Source organism: Meles meles, chromosome 6, assembly GCF_922984935.1.
Source record: "Meles meles chromosome 6, mMelMel3.1 paternal haplotype, whole genome shotgun sequence".
NCBI lineage: Eukaryota > Metazoa > Chordata > Mammalia > Carnivora > Mustelidae > Meles > Meles meles.
In genome coordinates, this window is record NC_060071.1 from 123,720,625 (window position 1) to 123,742,068 (window position 21,444).

General features: G+C 43.7%; 1 long non-coding RNA gene across 1 annotated transcript in view; it reads left to right on the top strand.

Moving 5' to 3' along the window:
• The window catches only part of LOC123944894, a 45,969-nt gene extending 36,278 nt beyond the window's left edge, over window positions 1-9,691 (top strand). The window contains exon 3 of the long non-coding RNA XR_006818860.1: window positions 9,364-9,691. This is a non-coding gene — a long non-coding RNA (uncharacterized LOC123944894). The remainder of the gene's footprint in view (window positions 1-9,363) is intronic.
• The last annotated feature ends 11,753 nt before the right edge of the window (window positions 9,692-21,444 follow it).

The following is a 21,444-nucleotide window of genomic DNA, read 5'->3' on the forward strand; positions in this document are numbered from 1 at the left end:
CTTATTTGTAAATGTGCCAGCCTTAAAAATGCCATGTTTTGTCAGAGACAGCTGATTAAACACCTCTGAGTATCTGTCAGTGCAAACCGTGAGATCATTAATTTATGCTGTAAAAGAATAGCTGGGTGAAGTGTGACTTGGACTGGTGTTGTTCCCTTCCTCATTTGAAACAAATAACATTCACATCTTTGGAGAGAATGTTGTGAAAAATCACCCTAATGGATCAGTGTTTTCCAGAATGACATCAGTGGTGTCACTTTGGTGCTCATCTATTTAAAGCCTCAAGTGGATATTTTAGTCTTAAACAGCAGGTGTCCCGATATGGAAAAGCTTCTAAATTTGCTCGGACTCAGGAATCTTTTGGTCTTTTTTCTGTCTCTCTCCCTTTTCTCCTCTTGTCACCCTCACTTTCTTACTACCTGTCATGGTCTTACCATTACTACCTAGTTTTGAGATAATTTTTGCAACTTGTTAGTATTTTGGTCTGGATTCAGAGATCAGGGGTTATAGCTCCTGGTGGAATTTGCCTGATTGGTTTGTTTTGAATTCTGTACCTTAACGAAGTGTCAGATGATGGCTTTTCAAACCAATAAAGAATAAGGAGGAGAAAACTTCCCTTCAGAAGGTATAGAGGTTGCATTCATTATGTTGAACAAAGGTTTTTTGAAATGGAATGTGTTTATAACATTTTTTTAAATAAAACTTTTTAAAAAAGATTTTATTTACTTGACAGACAGAGATCACAAGTAGGCAGAGAGGCAGGCAGAGAGAGAGGGAAGCAGACTCCCTGCAGAGCAGAGAGCCTGATGCGGGGCTCCATCCCAGGACCCTGGGACCATGACCTGAGCTGAAAGCAGAGGCTTTAACCCACTGAGCCACCCAGGCGCCCGTGTTTATAACATTTTAATAATGAAAATACCTCATGAATCCTTTGCTTTCAGTATAGAATCTGGTTTTCATATAGCATTTGTAGTGGCAGCCTTTTAAATCTGCTACCATTTCCCAAAACACTTTCCAATGGATTCCACATTATATTCTACTCTGCATAAATAAAAACGGGGACCCATCAATTGCATCATTAAAATTATACAATTAGGGTGCCTGGGTGGCTCAGCGGGTTAAGCCTCTGCCCAAATTTGGCTCAGGTCATGATCTCAGGGTCCTGGGATCAAGTCCCGCATTGAGCTGTCTGCTCAGCAGGGAGCCTGCTTCCTTCTCTCTCTTTCTCTCTCTGCCTACTTGTGATCTCTGTCAAGTAAATAAATAAAATATTTTTTAAAAACCTATACAATTATTTCATTTCCTCTTCACAATAACTCTATGAATAAACAGGACCCAATTTTGTAGGTGAGGAGACAGTCTCAGACATTTCTAGAAGGACTGGCCAAAGATTTCATAGAATCTGTAGATAGTTTGGTTTAATACACAATTATCATTCACGTTGTGCTCAGAGCTAAAGACTCAAAAATGAATTAAATACAACTTCTGCTTTCAAGTTCAAGGCCTAATGGTTAGAATTCAACCCGTTTTTGTTTGTTGGTCTGTTTGTTTTTGTTTTTTAGTAGATACCCTTTATCAGATTAAGGCAGTTAATCTTCTCTTCCTAGATTGCTGAGATATTTCTTAAAGATTAATAAACATTTATTAAGAAAAAGTGTCTGCAATTCACCAGATCTTTTGATTCCAAGCCCTGTCTCCCTTTGCTGTCTCAGAGGTAAGGTTGGGACCAGCCTTGGGCAAAATCATCACATCTGAGGAGTTTGCTTTCACTAAGCAACCTCCTCTCTCCTTTATTCTCCTTTCTCCTCAAATATCTAACATCCTCAAGCTTTCCAAGACTCTGTCTTAATCAGAGCCCATCTTCATTCCTTTGGCCAGGCACTCCTGTGCAGGCTATAACCTACAGAGTGATACAGAGCAGACTGCACAGCAAGAAATTTGTTTGCATTGCCAAATAGGTGGATTGGCATGAAACGCCATGGCCACTGTCCGTGGTCCTGAACAATCACCGGTTGTGAAGACATTATATCTTCTGTCTCTGAGTCCTCAGTGATTCTTGTCAAATGTCTCCACCGCTTGTAGGTTTTCTTTGTTGTTGTTGTTTATAATTTATTTTTTATAAACATATAAGTTTTTTTTAAAATCTTGATGAGGAGTTTGCCCTTTTTACAGGGTCACAACACAAATAGAACCTGAGTCACATGTCATAATTTTTGAAGGAGAGTATCTTCAGTTTTAATCCCCCACTCACTATTTGCTAGTGGGATCTTGGTGGGACCTACCTAGCTTCTCTAGACTTTAGTTTCTCCATCTTTAGTGGGAGGATAAGAGTAATAAATATTTTTTTTATTTGCTTTGAGGATTAAATGAGAAAATATAGGGGCGCCTGAGTGGCTCAGTGGGTTAAAGCCTCTGCCTTCGGCTCAAGTCATGATCCCAGGGTCCTGGGATTGAGCCCCCATTGGGCTCTCTGCTCAGCAGGAAGCCTGCTTCCTCCTCTCTCTCTGCCTGCCTCTCTGCCTACTTGTGATCTCTCTGTCAAATAAATAAATAAAATATTTTAAAAAATAAATAAATGAGAAAATATATGCAAAGTGCTTTGAGAGAGTTTATAGGAAAAACTCAACAAAGGCTTTCCAGAAGTAGAAAAATCTATAGTTCTGAATATTAATAATTAAGGTAATTTTAGGAGTCATCAGGTTTTTAATAGGACATTTCCTTGTCACCAGGAAATGGAGGAAATAAATGTTTCTGCTCTCCCTATAACAGGGCTGGGTCAGGAAAACAGAACCCATATTTGTTATTTTAACAGAGAATCCTGTGAATTTATTAAGCAGAAGCCAAAGGAGGGATAAAACTAAAAGGGAACATTGATGTAACTTAGAGAGGAGAGTAATGGCAGGAAGAAACTACTACCCCCTAGTGCTGGAGCAACAAAGGGAAGAGGGTGGGGTCTTCAGAGCCTCAAATGTTGGAGGAGAGACACCTCTCTGCCCCATGATGCTAGTAATACATAATAAGAAATGAATGACTAGAAGTGGCTTGATAAGCTATCAGTGCAGTTGACCAAGAAAGAAGGGCCTCATATGTAGCTCAATATACTATGAAATGTATCTCAGAGTATCCTATTTTATGTCAGGAAACAAAAATTATTCAAAACATGGAAAAAGGCAAATAATATACATGTCCCTTATTTTAAGATTTGATTATTGAGAGAGAGTGTGTGTGAGCAGGGGGAGTGGCAGAGAGAGAAGCAGACTCCCTGCTGAACAGGGAGCCCCATACGGGGCTTGATCCCAGGACCCCAGGATCTCAACCTGAGCCGAAAGCATATACGTAACTGACTGAGCCACCAAGTGCCCCTGTTGCACGTCCTTTAATGTCATATTGTGGCATTGTCTAGCAGCTACTCCCAAGGGTTATCTAACTCTAGGAAAATGTATCTTTTTTTATTCATTTACCATTTACTATTAATTACAGCCTATGCTGTCCAAAGTTCTGTTTTAGCTTGAGAAAGATTGATAAGCTGCAAATATTTTGTTCAGTAGAGATGCAAATTATTTCTGTATTTCTTACCCCAGTAGAAAAGATGGCCCCAAAGATTAGATATGTTTCTCTGTAGAATATTCAACACTTTTATATCTAAGGTAGCGGTTCTATGTCAGCACTCCTTTCTTGAAAGACTACATATGTGTTTCCAAATATCTTGAATAAATATGTTTTGAATGCTCCTTGAGCCAGCTTCACCCTCCTGCAGAGTCCCTCCTTAATGACTGTATTAGTCAGAGTTCTCCAGAGAGACAGAACCAATAAGATATATATATATAGAGAGAGAATAAAATTTGTTATGAGTAACTGGCCCGTGTGACTATGGAGACTGAGAAGTCCTACGGTCTGTCATTTGGAAGCTGGAGACTCAAGAAAAGCTCATGGTGCAGTTGGAAGTCCTGAGAAGCAGGGACACTGAGGGCAGGAGAATATCCATGTGTCAGCTCAAACAGTCAGGCAGAGAAAGAGCAAATCTCTTCCTCTACCTTTTTGCTCTCTTCAAGCCCTCAACAGATTGAAGGAGGCCCACCCATATTGGGGAGGCCAGTCTGCTTTACTTCGTCTACTGATCCAAATGGTAATCTCTCCCAGAAACTCACAGATGCACCCAAAGATAATGTTTAACCAGGTATCTGGGTATCCCATGACCCAGTTGAGTTGATGCATAGAATTAACTATCACAGTGGGTTAAATAAATCTTGTATATATGTTCACCGTATGCTGGTGCAAGAATCATGCTTTTAAAAATTCCATTTGACAAGAATCGAAATGAGAGAGGACAGTGTATTTGGCCAAACTCACGCAGTTAGAAAACAGTGGAGTCAGGATTCCCATTCAAGTCTAGCTGACCCCAAAGTCTACACCTTGATTTCTTGGTGCCTTTACTCCAAACCAAATCTGTTTGATAGAGAAATTGTATATGGAATTGCTGCCGAGCTCTTCCTTGAAATTTGACAAAATTGGGAGTCAGCTGGAGTGATAAGCCAGTCTACAGCACTCAGGGTGATCTGCAGACTGAGATAGGTCAGAAAAGGTCAAATGTTGATGCAGAGCAGGAAAGATCATGAAAATGGTAATGAGAGTTTGAGAAGGGTGGCAGCAGTGTTGGCACAGGCATGAATTTTAAGACAAACTCCCAGTTGCAGCTGTTTGAGGCCGGGACTGACAGCCAGCAACCAGCACTAAGTCAAGGCAGACAGCCCACCTTCCTCAGCCCCCACCCAGGCCAGTGACAGAGGCAGGAATGAGGAGCAGCTCAACCAGGCTCTCTTTGATAAGTTCTTAAGCTCTCCATGCAAAGTCAAGAGGATACTATCTGGGAATAAAAATAAATAAATGAAACCCAGCAAAAGACATGCAGAAATCTTTTTTTTTTTTTAAGTTTTGATGTCTTTTTTTTTTTAAATTTATTTATTTGTCAGAGAGAGAGAGAGGGAGAGAGAGAGCACAGGCAGGCAGAGTGGTAGCAGAGGCAGAGAGAGAAGCAGGCTCCCTGCCGAGTAAGGAGCCCGATATGGGACTTGATCCCAGGATGCTGGGATCATGACCTGAGCTGAAGGCAGCTGCCCAACCAACTGAGCCACCCAGGTGTCCCACCATGCAGAAATCTAAAACAAACTTATACATTGTATCAAAAAATTAGTACCAAGAATTTAGCCTTCAGTCAACTTAAATATATGAAGACCTCCCAGATGCAAGGCACTGAGGGAAGCATTTAAAAAACAGAAAGACTCTTGAAAGGAGTCATAGAAACCACCAGCTCCAAGAACTCAATCTTTGCTCTCACTTGTCAACAATTTTATTGAACTCCTGTGCACCAGGTTCTGTTCCAGCCCTGGAAATACAGTAGGGCATAAGAGTTGTGATGTCATTGTTCTCATGGGGCTCATAAACTAGTGAGAGTAACGTAATATATTAAAATATTATCAATATATAATATACTTTATTAACATAAATATGTATTATATAACATAGGTTACCTACATAATATATAACGTAAGCATGTTAATTATGGTTAATATATTACATAATTATATATTAATATAATATGATATATAATATAATAATAAATAATATAAGACCCTCCACAGTGATTAATGCTATGGATAAAATAGAGTGTATTAAGGGGATAGAATTGTGGTGGGTTTGAAGAGCTATTTTAGAGCTAAGAAAGGCTTCTCTGAAGAACTTAATGAAGTGAAGGGGCAAAATATTTGAAAATATTAAGGGAAGGATATATCTAACAGAGGGAACAGTAATTTCAAATGCTTTGATGAGGGAGTGAATTTGGTGGTTGATGAAGAGGAAGAGACTGGCAGGAATGTGTTCAAGGCGGGTGGCAGTAGGAGATGACGTCAGTGAGGTAGGTCAGGGCCAGATCATGCCCAGCCTTGAGGGCAGAAATAACAGTTTATTCCAGCAATGGCACCTGGTCCATTTGTCCTTCTTGTTAGCAAAGGAGGATATCATGGCCCATCATTTATTAAGCAAATCTTATAGAGCAACTCTGTACGTGTGTCCTGCCATGGCTAATATAGAAGATCTACAAAGATGAGAAAGAAATGGCACTTGCCTTCATGGGACTCACCATCCAGGAGGCTCCCCCAGTATCCCAGAGAAGATAAGGTCAGTAGAGAACCAGATTTCCTGAGCCTCTGCTAATGGATCTGCCATTCACTTCTTACTGTCTGAAACCCTGTTTCAAGTCAGTTGCCAAGTTCTACTGATTGAACACTTTAACATGCTCCCCACATGACCCAGCCTGTTGCCCTCCATTAGCAATGCCTTGGTTGAATAGTATTACCTAGACCATTATGCTGGCCTTCCAACTGCTGTCCTGTCCCTGGGCTCACCCCACCTCCAATCCAGCTTCCATACTGGGGCCTGGTTAGTCTTTCTAAAATACAAATCCAGTCATGTCTTCTATACTTGGGGCGGGGGCGGGGGGCGGGAACAGTGACTTCATATCACCCAAGGTTTCCTAATCCCAAAGTCCTGCAGGTTTCTCAACCCTTGACCCTAGACTTTCTTTCTGAGTTCATACCCTGCCTCGTCTCCCCAGACTCTTATTCTGAAACCACACTGGACTCAATCCTCTTGCACTCTCACCCTCTTCCTAGAATGCCCACCCTAGTGGCCTGCTGGTTGAACTCCTATTCATCCTTTAGGACCCAATGACAAATGGCTTCTCCTCCTTGAAGCCTTTTACTTTCCCTCCAGGCAGAGTTAGGCAATCTCTAGAATCTTGTCCATAGTGTATATTTACATTCTGACATATTACATTGTATGGTCTCCTTGTATTTACTTCTGACTCCCCAAGTACATAGCAAATCTGTGCATAGGAACAAATATTTATTTCCTACCATCTAGCACAGAGTAGATGTTTTTTGCTTAATAAATAGTTCAGTGCTTTCTAAACTGCTTTTTAGGATGTTAATAGAGATGTTAATAAAAATTTTCCATGCAGATAAATTTAGCAAACAATGGCTTAAACATGGTTCAGTTGGGGCTAATATATATAGATGGTCTCATTTGTGTTTTTTTTTAATAGACATACATTGATTTATAGAAAATTTTTTGGCAAAGTAAGTGGGAAAGTGTTAACGATGTCATCTCTAGGGAGTGAAGATGGGGAATTAAGTGGCAAGGGGAAGAGAATTTTCATTTTTCTCTTACATCATATATTATTTGATTCTCTAAAAAATCAGTACATGCTATACTTGAAAGTAATTGATTTTTCCAAGGTTTTTATTATTAGAGAGAAAGAGAGAGAGAGAACAAGGAGAGGCAGCAGAGGGAGAGGGAGAAGCAGGCTCCTCGCTGAACTGGGAGCCCAACACGAGGCTTGATCCTAGGACCCCGAGATCCTGACCTGAGTGGAGGGCAGCTGCTTAATCGATGGAGCCACCCAGGCACCCCCTTTTATGTAACTGATTTTAAAAACAGTGAGGTACACGGCCATGTTTTTAAAAATAACACTAGCAACCTTATGCTAAAAATGTGGAGAATATAATTTGATATAAATTCTCTCCTGCCTGTACCATCACCCTCCTCCATCCCAGGATCTTCTTGGGAAACACAGCCTCTCAGGCCTCATGGGACAGTGGACTCCCCAGGTGGAGAGGCCTCCAGGAAGAGCCGTCTCTGGGCCATGCCCCAAAGACCGCTGGGAAAATGTTCCATTCAAGGAGGAGAGGATGAGGCCTATGTACAAAGAGAAAGAGAGAGAGCAGAATCACTATACCAAGTGATGGAGATTTAGAACATGAATTAAACTCCTGGATCCCATTGTTCCTGAAGCCAGTTTCACCTAGGAATTCACTTTCATAAGCCACCCACTCCCTTCATTTGTAAAGTAGCCTGAAGAGCTGCAGTGGAGTGTAGCCCTGCTCCGGGAAATCAGTGACACAGCGTCTCCTAGTAACCAGCTGCATCCTCAGTTCTCTACAGGCCTCACGTCCCACAGCTGGAAAATGTGTCGACAGACTCTCTTCCACCTCAGCTTCGTGATCAGCTTCGTGATCCTGTCCTTGAATCCTAGGCCACACTCTTTGCCTAACCAGATGCTGCCTTTCCTTCAGTAGGTGGGGGTGTCCTGTACATCTCCATTGTTTCTGACCTGCGAAGTCAAAGGCAGTCGATGTGGCTGAGTGTGTTGAAGGACAGATGGGAACTGACATGGATGTTAGCGTTGACTCTGGGATCCGAGGGCCCAACATCAAAGTACCAGTCACTTTAGGAATGCTCCTCCTCCTCCTCCCTACTGTTTCAAGGGATGCTTTGAACAAAAGCAAACCAGCGAGTGCACGTGCCTGGGAAGTGAGCCTGAGGGGCTATAAGACCCTTTGGTCTGGGGCTCACTTAGGTTGGAGCCTTAGAATTTAATATTCTTCCCTACGTCATGGAAACTGTTTTTGGTTCCAGACCTCCTGCAGGGCCTGGGCGCTGGAGGACTAAGAGACGGCTGTGGTTGGATTGGATAGGTGACTGGGGCAGGTGGGGAGGATGGGAGTCATCAGAAATGACCACAACGGGCAACAGAAGATAGTCCTTGTGGATGAACAGAGCCCAGCATCAGGAAAATGGGAAGGAACTAACACTCTGGTTTAGCTATTCTGCTCAGGTTCTGTGCTAGATACTTTACTTCTGTTTTCTTATTTAATCACATAAGAGGTATTATGTCCCCATTATATAGAGGACACAGTACCTCAGAAGGATAAAAAAAAAAACTTTGTCCAAGGTCACACAGCTTGTAAGTGACAAAGCCATGACCCAAATCAGGCTTGTATGACCCCTAAGCCTCTTAGGATTGTGGCCCCAGCCATAGGAATAAGATGTGGAAAGCCTAGGGGTTGTGGAGGAGAAGAAACTAGAAACTGAAACTTCAGCCTGGAAGTCATTGGGTGCATATGGGACCAAAGCTTGAAGAAACACAAGGAAAGTGTAATGGTCAGAGCTGGGGCCTTGGGCTTGCCTGGCCCATCAGTGAGGCTGGTCACAGTCAGCCCCAGCTTCCCTGGTGGAGCAAGGGCTTTGCTCTGTACACGCAATGGTGAACACACCACCAGGGTCCTTGCCTCCTAAAACTCCCTGTCTAGTAGGGTTAAAAGATACCACACAATAATGGCTCAAAGAAATACCTACAAACTGCAGGAGGCATGACTGTGTAAGAAGGGTGCCCGATCTGGCATTAGGGAGCAGGAGTCAGGGTCAGGGAAGATTTTCTCAATTGTGTTAATTTCCTATTGCTGCTGTAACAAATCATCACCAACTTAGTGACTTAAAACAACATACATGTATTCTCTTATTTTCCAGAAGACTGAGGTCCCAAATGGCCTCCCTGGGCTAAAATCAAGATGTCTGCACAGCTGTGTTCCTTCTGAAGGCCCTAGGAGAGAATGTGTGCTGTGCCTTTGCAGTGTCTAGAGGCCACCTGTGTTCCTTGGCTCATGGCCCCCTTCCGTCTTCAAAGCTAGCAGTTACATTGCTCTGACCTGTGCTGCTTACATGGTCTCATCTCACCTGACTCTGACTCTCCTCACTGCATTTAAAAGGACCCTTGTGATTACTTTAGGCCTACCAGATAATCCAGGATAATCTCCCCATCAAAAGATCTATGCCTCGGGGCACCTGGGTGGCTCAGTGGGTTAAACCTCTGCCTTCAGCTCAGGTTGTGATCCCAGGGTCCTTGGATCAAGCCCTGCATTGCGCTCTCTGCTCAGCAGGGAGTCTGCTTCCCTCTCTCTCTGCCTGCCTCTCTGCCTACTTGTGCTCTCTATCTGTCAAATAAATAAAAAATCTTAAAAAAAAAAAAAAGATCTATGCCTTAGTCAGATCTGCACAGTCCTTTTTGTGATGGAAGATGACATAGTCATAGGGTCAGGAAATTAGGACGTGGATATCTGTGGGGGAAAGGAAGCATGATTTGGCTTACCACACCGAGGAATTGACCTCTGACCCATAAATGGAAGAAGAGGGAGTTAATTGAGTGAAGGAGTGAAGGGGGGTGAGAGAGCATTCTCCAAGAGGAAGCGGTATGAGCAAGGGTCCTGAGGCAGGAGGGAGGGTGGCAAGCTGAAGATTTTTTAAAAAGTTCGTACTAGCTTTGGCTGGAGTACAGAGGATGGGAGGAGAAGGTGAGAAAGCAGGCTGGAGAATAGGGAGGGATGGGGCTTCCACAGCCTTGAAAAGGACTTTGGGGGGCGCCTGGGTGGCTCAGTGGGTTAAAGCCTCTGCCTTTGGCTCAGGTCATGATCCCAGGGTCCTGGGATCAAGCCCCACATCGGGCTCTCTGCTCAGCAGGGAGCCTGCTTCCTCCTCTCTCTCTGCCTGCCTCTCTGCCTGCTTGTGATCTCTGTCTGTCAAATAAATAAATAAAATCTTAAAAAAAAAAAAAAAGAGGGATGCCTGGGTGGTTCAGTTGGTTGAGTGGCTGCCTTTGGCTCAGGTCATGATCCCAGCATCCTGGGATCAAGTCCCACATCGGGCTCCTTGCTCGGCAAGGAGCCTGCCACTCTGTCTGCCTGTGCTTGCGTGCTCTCTCTCTCTCTCTCTCTCTCTCTGACAAATAAATAAATAAAATCTTAAAAAAAAAAAGAGAGAAAAGGACTTTGGCCTTGGTCTTTCCTAGGTGAAGAGTGGGGGCATGACTGGATATGTCGTTTGAAGATCCCACTCCAGCTTCCATGGAGAATGGGTTTGAGGTGCCCAGGGTGGACATAGGGAGCCCTTTAGATAAGTGGGGAGGAGCTGGAACCCACTTTTGCTATCACTCAAAGTCTCCTGGCCCTTCCAGGTGCCACATAGGGACCATGCACTAACCATTCTAACCATGCTTAGAAGCATTCTAACCATGCTTAGAAGCTTTGATGTTAATTTTAATATGGAAAATTGCAAACATATACACAAGTAGACTTTACTAAAGGTCCACATATCTATCTCCTGGTTAGACTAAGTAGTCAATTCATGGCAAATCTTAGAGTATCTATATTCCCCTAGCCCGGGATTATTCTGAAGCAGATCACAAGTAAGCTGTCATTTCATCCAAACTGACTTCAGCTTGTACCTGTATCCATATCAGAAATCCTAATTATGATAGTGATGATGATGATGATGGCGGCGGCGACGGCTTGGGAGCTACTAAGTCCCTGCCCTGGCTCTGCACATATCTATGGAAGGAAGGAAGGAATAATTAGTATTTTGACAATCTTGTAGGAAGAATTTTCCTTTGTCATGTTTGCCCAGGATTCCAGAGCAACTTGTACATCAAAATCCACATCCTTTCGGGGCAGAGGAGTTTTCTTCTTGTGTATGCCAAGCTTTGCCTAGTTCTCCCAGAACCTTCTCTCGCCAACCCCTAAGCATCCTTGCTGCAGGTGCCAGCAGCTCCAGGGCATATGCACTCTATTTTTCAGATGGGCAGTTAGAGGCCCTGCAGTTAGAGGTATCAGCCCACAGGATGGCAGAAACCTCAGCGTGGTGTCCCCATCCAGCTACTCTCTTGGCACTAGGCGAGAAGGCCTTTTCAAAATGACAACAGAAGTTCACACAACCCACGTGCTGACATGCTCATTTCCAGGACACCTGCAGTTAGCTTCCTGCTCTCCAAATTACTCTGTATTGCTGGGTGGGAGGTGATGAGGCCTCTAATTACACCGTTCTTGTAGTCTTTTGGTTCTGTGACTATTTCAAGGAGGATTAGAACCATCTTGATATCCTCTTCTCAAAGGAGGACCTTCCTCGAAGCCCCCCTCTCCACAAAAGTCTTCACGGTCTGGTGATGTTCTCTTTGGGTTATCAGCTGCCGTTGATACCCCCAAATGGCTTAAATAACAATTACTGGATGGTTTTGTTACATTGGCAATTTATGGGGAAAATTTGGGTGAGCCTCAGCTGGGCGGTGCTTCTCCACGTGGCACTGGGCTGGAACATGGTGTGGCCTGGAGGGTCCAAGAAGTCTTGGCTCACATGTCTGGGGCCCTTGGGATTCCTGCCTTCCCTTGTCATCCTAGGACCTCTCCCGTGGCCTCTCCAGCAGAAGTCCTAGCAGTCCTACCACAGGGCTCCAGAAGTACTTTTTTCCAGAGACAGAAAGTAGGAGATGCCACCCCTTAGGTCTGGAAACTGCTACAACAGCACTTACCTCACTTATTCTGTTGGTAAAGGGAACAGAAGATGGACCCACCTCTCAGTGGGAGGGATGTCAAAGAATGTACAGCAACCTGTAATTCTTGTCTTTGTCTGTTGGAGCTTTTATAATGGAATAGCGTAGATTGGATGGCTTATACAGAACAGAAAATCATTTTGTACAGATCTGGAGCCTGGGAAGTCCAAGATCAAAATGCCAGCAGATTTTGGAGTCTGATGAGAGCTGCCTCATCATTCACAGATGGCCTTCTTTTTGCCAAGTCCTCCTAGGGGGGAAGAGGCAAGGGCACTCTCTTTAGAAGGGCATTAATATTAATTCATGAGGGCTTCACTCTCCTCACCTAAGCCCCTCTCCGCAGAGGCCCCTCCTCCAAATACCATCACCTTGGAGATTAGGTTTCCATAAGTGAATTTTGGGGAGACACAAGCATTCAGTTGGTTAACAGTCCTCCCTAGGCAAGGAGAGGAGAGCATAGATCCTTTGTGACCCCAAGAAAATATAGTGGCCCAACTTGTGGGAGCTCTCCCAAAACAGCTTTGCATGGAAACAGTTTTCAGCATTCTGAGACCAAACTGCAGTCCTATGACAGGGAAGTCTCTTATCAGCTGACGTGGCCTCTACTTGGAAGGTATGAGCATCGGTTTCCCTAGGCAGAGGGAGAGAGGCTCCTGTAGTTAAGTAGTAAATTAGGGGTGCCCCTGAGACTAAAAGCAGTGACTTTGCTGGCTTCTAAAAAGGGCAAATCTGGTGACTCAAGTTGATTTGAATTACCAACCTGGGCTAACTCTGTTCACTGTGCTTCTGTCCTTGTAGAATTGACTGGCACGTCTCTTTCCTTGCCCTGAGCTCTGTGGCTAAAGACCCCAGTGATGCAGGTGGGGGGTTTTGTGATCAGGGATCTGGTTGGGAATTCTGGCCTTCTAACATGGCCGTCTGTGTAACAGCTCCCCAGCGGTAAAATGGGGAATAGAAGCATTCCTTTAAGGGTTGTGAGAATTGAAATCCAAACCTAAAGGACTTGATGTAGTTTCTGGAACGTGTAATGGGTGCATAAATATAATTTTGTTCTCTTGTTTCTCTTGCTTTCCTTTGTTTCTTCCCCCCCCCCTTGCCTTCTCCTTTCTCCCTTCTCTTGCCTTTCTTCTTCCCCTTTTGTTCTCGCTCACTCTCTCCCATTTGAGACAACAAATGGTTCCCTGCTACAAACTCTGATCCAGGAAAACTGGCATTTACTCCTCCCTAAATCTTCCTTTGGCTTTCTCATCTCCACACATGTCCTCACATCATCCCTTTCTCCTAGTGTGCCTTCTCTGACTTCACCTTCTTACCGCTGATCTAAAACTTCAGGGGCCTTCCTAGTTTCTACACTCTTTCCACTGTGAAATATTTCCCGCTCATCTCAATTGGAAATTGACTCTCCCTCCTGTGGATTCCCATAGTTCTGGTCCACTTGCTAACTGGTGGCCAGAAAAGAGCTTGTGGTCCAAGAGTCAGGAGGCTCTGCTACTGTAACTCAGGCAAGTCATTTACCCTGCGAGAGTTTTATCCTCCCCGTCTATAAAATAAGGCAGTGAAACTAGATAATTCTTTAATTAGGGTACTTTCTGCTACAAAGGAGAAAAATGCTACTCCGATTATCTTAGATGAAAAAAGGGGGGACGGTTATTGCATTATATAACTGAAAAGTCCAAGGTTAGAGTCCAGGTCAGCTAGATCCAGAGCTCAGAGGATCATCAATTTTGGCAATCAATAACTACCTTCCTAATAATGTCAGCAAAACTCTCCAGGCTGACTTTCATTAGGTGGCACTGAGGCACGAGCTCATCGTCGAAGCAGTCATAGTGGCCAGAAGAATAAATATTCTGATTTGTCTAGATTTTATCACATGCCTACCCTTGGATCTGGGGATATAACCAACCCCATCAAAATGCATTGGCTGCAAGTGGAGGGATAGTTCTCTAAAGAAAAGTCTGGGTACTGCTCTCAGAGGAACGGCCAGTGCATTCTGAGAATGCAGAAATACTGGATCCTTCTACAGTCCACCTCTGAGCTGAAAATCTTCCCATCCAACAATCTTCCTATAGACCCAGCTGTAGAGTGCCCCGCCAAACAGAATGTAACTGCTCTGTGTGCAATGCACATTCGCTAAAAAGACATAGCCTGAAGTTTTGTCTGGCTACCATATCCATGTACTTCCAGACTTTCTTTTTTCTTTTTCTTTTCTTCTTCTTCTTCTTTTGGTAAGATTTTATTTATTTATTTGTCAGAGAGAGAGTGAGCACAAGCAGGGGGAGTAGCAGGCAGAGGGGGAAGCAGGCTTTCCACGGAGCAAGGAGCCCAGTGCAGGACTCAATCCCAGGACCTGGGATCATGACCTGAGCTGAAGGTAGACGTTTAACCATGTTTAACCAACATGGGCGTCCCTCTTTTTTTTTTTTAAGATTTTTTTTTTAAGTAATCTTTACATTCAAGTGGGGCTCAAACTCAAAACCCCAACATCAAGAGTCACATGCTTTTCTGACTGAGCCCGCCAGATGCCCCGCTGAGTTTCATGATGATGCTTGGCTTTCTCCATCATGTTGAGTGTGCCTATACCCTTTGAATAAATGACATTTTTTCCCGCCCACCCAGTAACACCAGTGAAGAAAAAAAAAAGGGTGACTGCTATTAAAACACTCATTTGAAAAAGGGAAACAGAAAACAGTGGTGATTAGTCTGTGATCTATACCATATCCTGTTGGAAGGCAATGGGGGAGCTCCCTGCACTGGCAGTGGAATGAGTTCCTTGACTAGCCAGTCCGGCTGCCCTGGGTTTTGTTCTCCTTGATGCTTTCCATCAATGTAGGAGAGATGGACCTTGGGGTGAACTGCCCTTCTGGGAACGCAATGCTTTAGCAGCTGGTTTCCTGTGAGCATAGGTTCAAGTGTCTCAGCAAAGCAGTCATCGTCAAGGAACAGAATGCCTGGCTACCAGTGGCTGAAACAAGCAGGAATTTATTTTTCTCATATAATAATATATCCAGAGGCAAGCAGTCACCAGCATGAAATTAGATCAACAGGCAATGAACTGTGATTTTATTGGCCTTTTCCAATAGACGGAATGCTGCTCTTCACATCTGCATTCAAGGGAAGAAGGCAGGGACTGCCCCGGTGGATCTGTCCCCGTTTTATCAAGAAAGGCAGAAGCCTTCCCAGAAGCCGCCCTCAAGCTTCTGTGTAGATCTCACTGGCCAGAATTGTGTCTCATGGTCACTGCTAGCTGGAAGGGAAGTTGTGGAATCTAGTATATTTGTCCACTGTTCCCCAAACAGAATTGAGATTTATTAGCAAGGAAGGCCGTAAAATTGCCTTAGGGTTTGAGAATAAGGGTATTGGTGGGGGGGTTTGGTTTTCCAAAAGAAAGTTAGGGATCAATTACTGCAAGAGACAGGGAGGAGTGCCAAGTAGGAAAAAAAAAGACTCTCATTGCAATGTCAAATAAACTATTTCTGACTCTAAAAAGTCCTTGGTCCGAAAGGCATGAATTTAAAAAAAAAAGTTTCTGGGCTTCAATCAAAACATAACAATATTGCAGAGGAGTTTTGGAAAGTTAAGTCATTGGCAACTTATTTTTAAAAAACACCTGCCTGAGATAACAGACAATGACAACTTCTGATTTTTATCACAAATTTCAGGAAGGATGAAGGAGGCTTTAAGTGTACTGACATGTGCCTTGTCACTGTAGCATAGGGTGATATTTCTCAGGGGGATGTCAAGGAACCAAGGCTACCAGCCACCCACCTTCCCCCCCCACTTCTCCCTTCCCCCAGCAAGGTAATGTGCTAGGATTCACTTTCTGATTTACATAACCACTGAGGCTAAATTGCCCAGAGCCTGATGCCCCCTCTCCCTGGGGCCCCACCCTGCAGTTAATATCCATGGTTTCAGGGCAAAGAGGGATTAAGAGAGATTTTTAGAGAGTTTCATTACTTCTAGGCTGGATTAGCTGGCTCACCCAACGTGAGCCTAAAGGCCCACTTACAGCCCCACCCCCCAGCCAGGGGCTCCCGAGTGGTCATTCTGGGAGTGGACAGCAGCACAAAGTGGGTTGCAGTTCTGGGACAGAGGAGCATTTGAGGGAGTGGGAAGGAGATGCTGCTGTTCTGGGCATGCCCCAAGGGAATGACGCTAATAGATTAGATGTCTTCATTGGAAACCAAGTTAATTTTTGAAGCAAAGGCTAAAATAGGCTTCCCTCTTCTCCTTTCTCACTACCCTCCTCCCCCAACCTAACCTGAGATAAGAATAGAAGTGATTAGGAGCAGGTCTGCTATGCGAAAGGGAATAAACCTGCTTCCCAGACGGTGACCGATTCTGTACCAGAGCACATGGCCAGGTCTTTGGCTAAAAAAAGAATGCAGCCAGCAAAAGAGCGTCTCTCCGGCAGTTTCTAGATCCCATGGTCCTTTAAATTTATCACCCCACAGGAAGGAAGTAGAAATCCTTTTTGGGATTCATACTCAGGATTTTAATCTGTTTTCTATTTTTAACCTTTCAAAGAGAAGACGAAACCCTGCAAACTAAAAGAAGCCATTATCTTTGCTAAAGTAATTTCAGCTCTGAGAGAGCAAGAGTCCAATTTAGCTTTCTGGGTTAGGGTTTTTTGGTGTGTGTGTGTTTTAAATTCCTTGTGACTTAGAACAGGTGCTAGAAGAACTGCAAATCTGGGGAAGTAGGTCCTGTGGGCACCAGGAAAGAGGGCTGCATATGTCAGCGGGCCTCCCCCAAATTGCACGTCACTGCAGTCCCCAACTACACCAGTCTGGACTAGCATATGTCCGTCTGGTCACTCCTCTTCCATTCATTCTCTGCAGTTCTGCTCCTGCTCTACTACATTGGGTTCTCATGCCACCATTCCTCTGCTTAAAAACCATCCTGTCTTCAGGAATACAAACTCCAAAGTGAGAGGCACAAAGCCTCCCAGCCATCCCTGGCTGCAGCTTGCCTTCCTGCCTCATCTCTGTTCTTGGCAGCCACTGGCCTTTGCCGAGCACAGCACCTGCTATGCATTCAATTACAGTTGTCCAGTGGAGTCTAACCAGCCATACCGGTCCTCATCTCCTGTATTTGGTGTGCATTTACCCTTCTCCAGGCTTTGTGCCTTCAAGCCCTTCCCTTTGCCGGGAATAGCCTTTCCCATCCCATCTGCCAGGGAAGCAGGTACTAATTCCTAAGCCTCCAACTCAAATGTCAGCTCTTTTCCATAGCCTCCTCTGCCACTCCCTTCACCCACCCACACATCCCGAGGCAGAATTATTTTGGGCTACCCTCCTCTTTTATGCATTCCACTGCCGTAGCAATTCCTACATTGCATATTTATACAGTCTGATACACTATAAAAAGGTAATTGGGTTCCTCAGAAAATTGACTTTATCAAAACTGAATTAAAACCAATTGATTTGGTGAGAGACAAAAGGGGTTGCAGTTAGTGTATTCAAGGCTTACAATAACAAAGTTAGCTCTCCTGCAGGATTTTCAGTAATAAAGGTGCTTTACAGCAATCACAGCATTTAACTGCAAGCTAAAATATCAAACTGCTTGATCAAGAAAGACAAAAATAAACCCAAACATCTCATTTGACTCAGAAGCCACACACCCAAGAGCCTTCCAAACCTCAGTCATCTTGGCCTTGACCTTGCAACTTTGCTGGCATCATAATTCATACCACCGGCATGAGCTGGTATACAAAGGAGGAAGCAGGCACACTGCTGTGTGTCCTAATGCTTTGTTACCCATCAACCTCCTCATCAAGGACGGATCCCCAGAGACAAGCCTGTTGTTACCAATGGCAATCAGGATAATGTAAATTGTGTTTCTTAATTCACTGACCTTATGGTCAATATCTAATTCAATTATGAAAATTCTCTCTGTAGGGAAAGCCTTCCATTACTAATCAGTTACCTTCCTTCTACGTGGGAGGACACCCGAAGCAGGGACGTTGTCCTATTCAACTTTGTCATCTCAGTTTTGCTGAGCTGATGACAGATGTCCTGCATTCTGCAGATAATTAGCTTTAGTCTCGACTTTGCCTAGAGCTTGCCCAGTGCCTAGGCTCTTTTAGCATGACCTGGACACATTCCCAGCCCCTCGCCTCAAGCTTCTGTATACTGATTATTCGATTTTGTTTTCATGGATGAAGATTGACTTTAATATAGCCCTTTTGTAATACAATGTTAACATTTATTGAAAGCTATGCTAAACCTTTTATGCGAATCATCTCATCTGTTCCTCATCTCATCTGTTCCAGCAACCCTGGAACATCAGTAATATTACTGGCCAACTGTACAGAGTAAACTGAGGTTTAGGTCAATTATGTGTCCCACAGACAAATAAGTGGAAGGGAATGACATAAAATAACCACTCCAAAATTTAAAAAATCTCATTTGGAGTAGATGTCCCCCAGCCTTTAGTTGTTTTATAGCTTTGTTGTTTTATAGCTTTCCACTTCAAATAGAAAGTCAATTCATTTATTTGCACATTTGCAAACTTTGCAATTAGTTTATCTTGCAGGGTTTAACTGCATAATATTGGATAGTCAGTGAATACTTTATTTTTATGGCCAAGTTGGTACTAATTTGAACATTTTTTTTTCTTTCTTAAAGATTTTATTTATTTTAGAGCAGGTGAGAGAGAGAGCAGCAGGGGAGGGCAGAAGGAGAGGAAGAAGGAGGCTCCCCACTGAGAGCAGGTAACCAGACCCTGGGCTGGATCCCAGGACCTTGAGATCATGACCTGAGCCAAAGACAGTGACTGAACCAACTGAGCCACCTAGGTGCCCCTAAAATTCTTTAGTTAAAATGACCGTAATTGTTTCCTCTAGTGGAAAACTGAAGGCCTCAATTATATATTTATCTAGCATAGTGTGGGGCCAGAGATGTTTTCTAATGGAAATCTCGGCCATATCTGGGGTAATGCACTTACAGGGAGGTGTGAGGAAGTGGGACGGCTGCATTTTTACAAAAGGGCATAGACCATCTGAAGAGCTGGCTTATGTCCCAACACTTACTCCATTCCAGAGTACATGTTGCCCAGTACTCATCAGACATATCCTTGCACCCTTGCTACCCAATTCTTATCAGAAACCCAGTTTGTACAAATAATATTTGTGATGATGTCTTGAAGAAGTACTATGCCTATAGTCTTTTAAACCACAGATAAGGTATCTTTAATCTGTTTTGGAATGAGACATTATATATATATATAATATATATATATATATATATATATATATATAGTTAAGTAATTATCATGATTTCAGATAAGACCTTTAACTTATTTGCACCTCAGTTTCCCCACTGGTACCAGATGTCGTTGGTCTGGGTGACTTCAAAGTGATTTCCAGGGATTCCTGGGTAGCTCCAGTCAGTTAAGCATCTACGTTCAGTTCAGGTCATGATCCCAGGGTCCTGGGATGGAGCCCCACATTGGGCTCTCTGCTCAGCAGGGAGCCTGCTTCCTCCTCTCTCTCTCTGCCTGCCTCTCTGTCTACTTGGGATCTCTATCTGCCAGATAAGTAAAATAAGATATATAAATAAAATAATATTTATTATAAATATATATAATATATATAAATATAAATTATAAATAAAATAAGATAAATAAAATCTTTTTTAAAAAAGTGATTTCCAGTACTAACATTTCATCAGGTATTCTCAACTCTGGCCATACCTGTGCTCATGAGAATCTCATCACAAATTAATAAATGCTTTGGAAGATCCGAGCATTGCTTCTGTTTGGTGTAGGAATGCATTATAATTTGTGACTTCCTGGGGGTCAGTAATGGAATTCTTCCTGGCTGCTATCATCCCCTCTCCTATCACAGCCAGTTTCCATCTGAAGATCCATGTGATTCCAAGGAAGCTGTCTATTCTCCGGAGGAGAGCAGAGGGTATTGGTTGCCCCAGTCCATGGAAGAGGTGGTATCAGGCCAGCGTGGTGTCCATGGGAATGGACTCAAGAAGTAATTTTGATGGACTGGAAATGGGAGATGAGAGAGAGAGAGATGAATCAAGGAATGAGCTTTTCTGGCTTGAGCAACCTGGTAGATGGAACTACTTGTTGAGAAAGAAAAGTAGGGAGGAACAAGTTGGCAGTGGGGACAATCATAGTTCGATATTGTCCGGGTGCATCTGTGCCCACTCTAGCCCACACCTTTTTTTAAGGTATTTTATTATTGATTTAATGTGCATTACTTCTTTTTTTAAGTTTAATTTAATTTAATTTTGTGTATGTGTTCCAAAATTCATTGTTTATGCACCACACCCAGTGCTCCATGCAATATGTGCCCTCCTTAATACCCACCACCAGCCCACACTTAAGGGAAAACTGCTTAACGGGAGCAAGCATGCCCTGCTCCTCTTTGAACCCCCTGCAATACCCAGCACCAGGCCGTCAGCACAGACTAGCTGACCAAACGACCATTCTCAAGTCAAGATCTTGGCATCAAAGAGTGGATAAGTGATATATAGTGGAGACTGAGCTGGCGTTAGCCCCAATGAGGAATTTGTTGGCTCACAATCTAAAAAACCCAGGAAGAGGGGTGCCTGGGTGGCTCAGTGGGTTAAAGCCTCTGCCTTCAGCTCAGGTCATGATCCCGGGGTCCTGGGATCGAGCCTCACATCGGGCTCTCTGCTCAGCAGGGAGTCTGCTTCCCCTCCTCTCTCTCTCTCTGCCTGCCTCTCTGCCTATTTGTGATCTCTGTCAAATAAATAAATAAAATCTTTAAAAAACAAAACCAAACCCAGGAAGAGCAGGGGTGGAACTGTCCTTAAGAGACAGCTAGAGCTTGGGATGCCTGGGTGGCTCATTAGGTTGGGCATCTGGCTTCAACTCAGGGCATGATCCCAGGGTGCTGGGATGGAATCCCGCACTGGCCTCCCTGCTCAGCGGAGAGCCTGCTTCTCTCTCTACCTGCCACTCCCCACCCCCGCTCATGCTTGCACATGTTCTCTCTCTAAAATAAAAAAATAAAAATATTTAAAATTTTAAAAAAAATAGCTAGAGCCAACATGTGAACATCCCTAGGGCCTCCTTCCCCTCCAGTTTCTACTTTTCTGTGGGTATTAGCCCTGTTGCTATCATTCGTGCTTTTTACATCCTCCTTAATGCAGTACTTTCATAAATCATCTTGTTCATATCCTTGTTTGTTGTCTGCCTCCCTGCTCCATGCCCTATGGTGTAAACTCCCTGGAATTACATCTGTCTTGTTT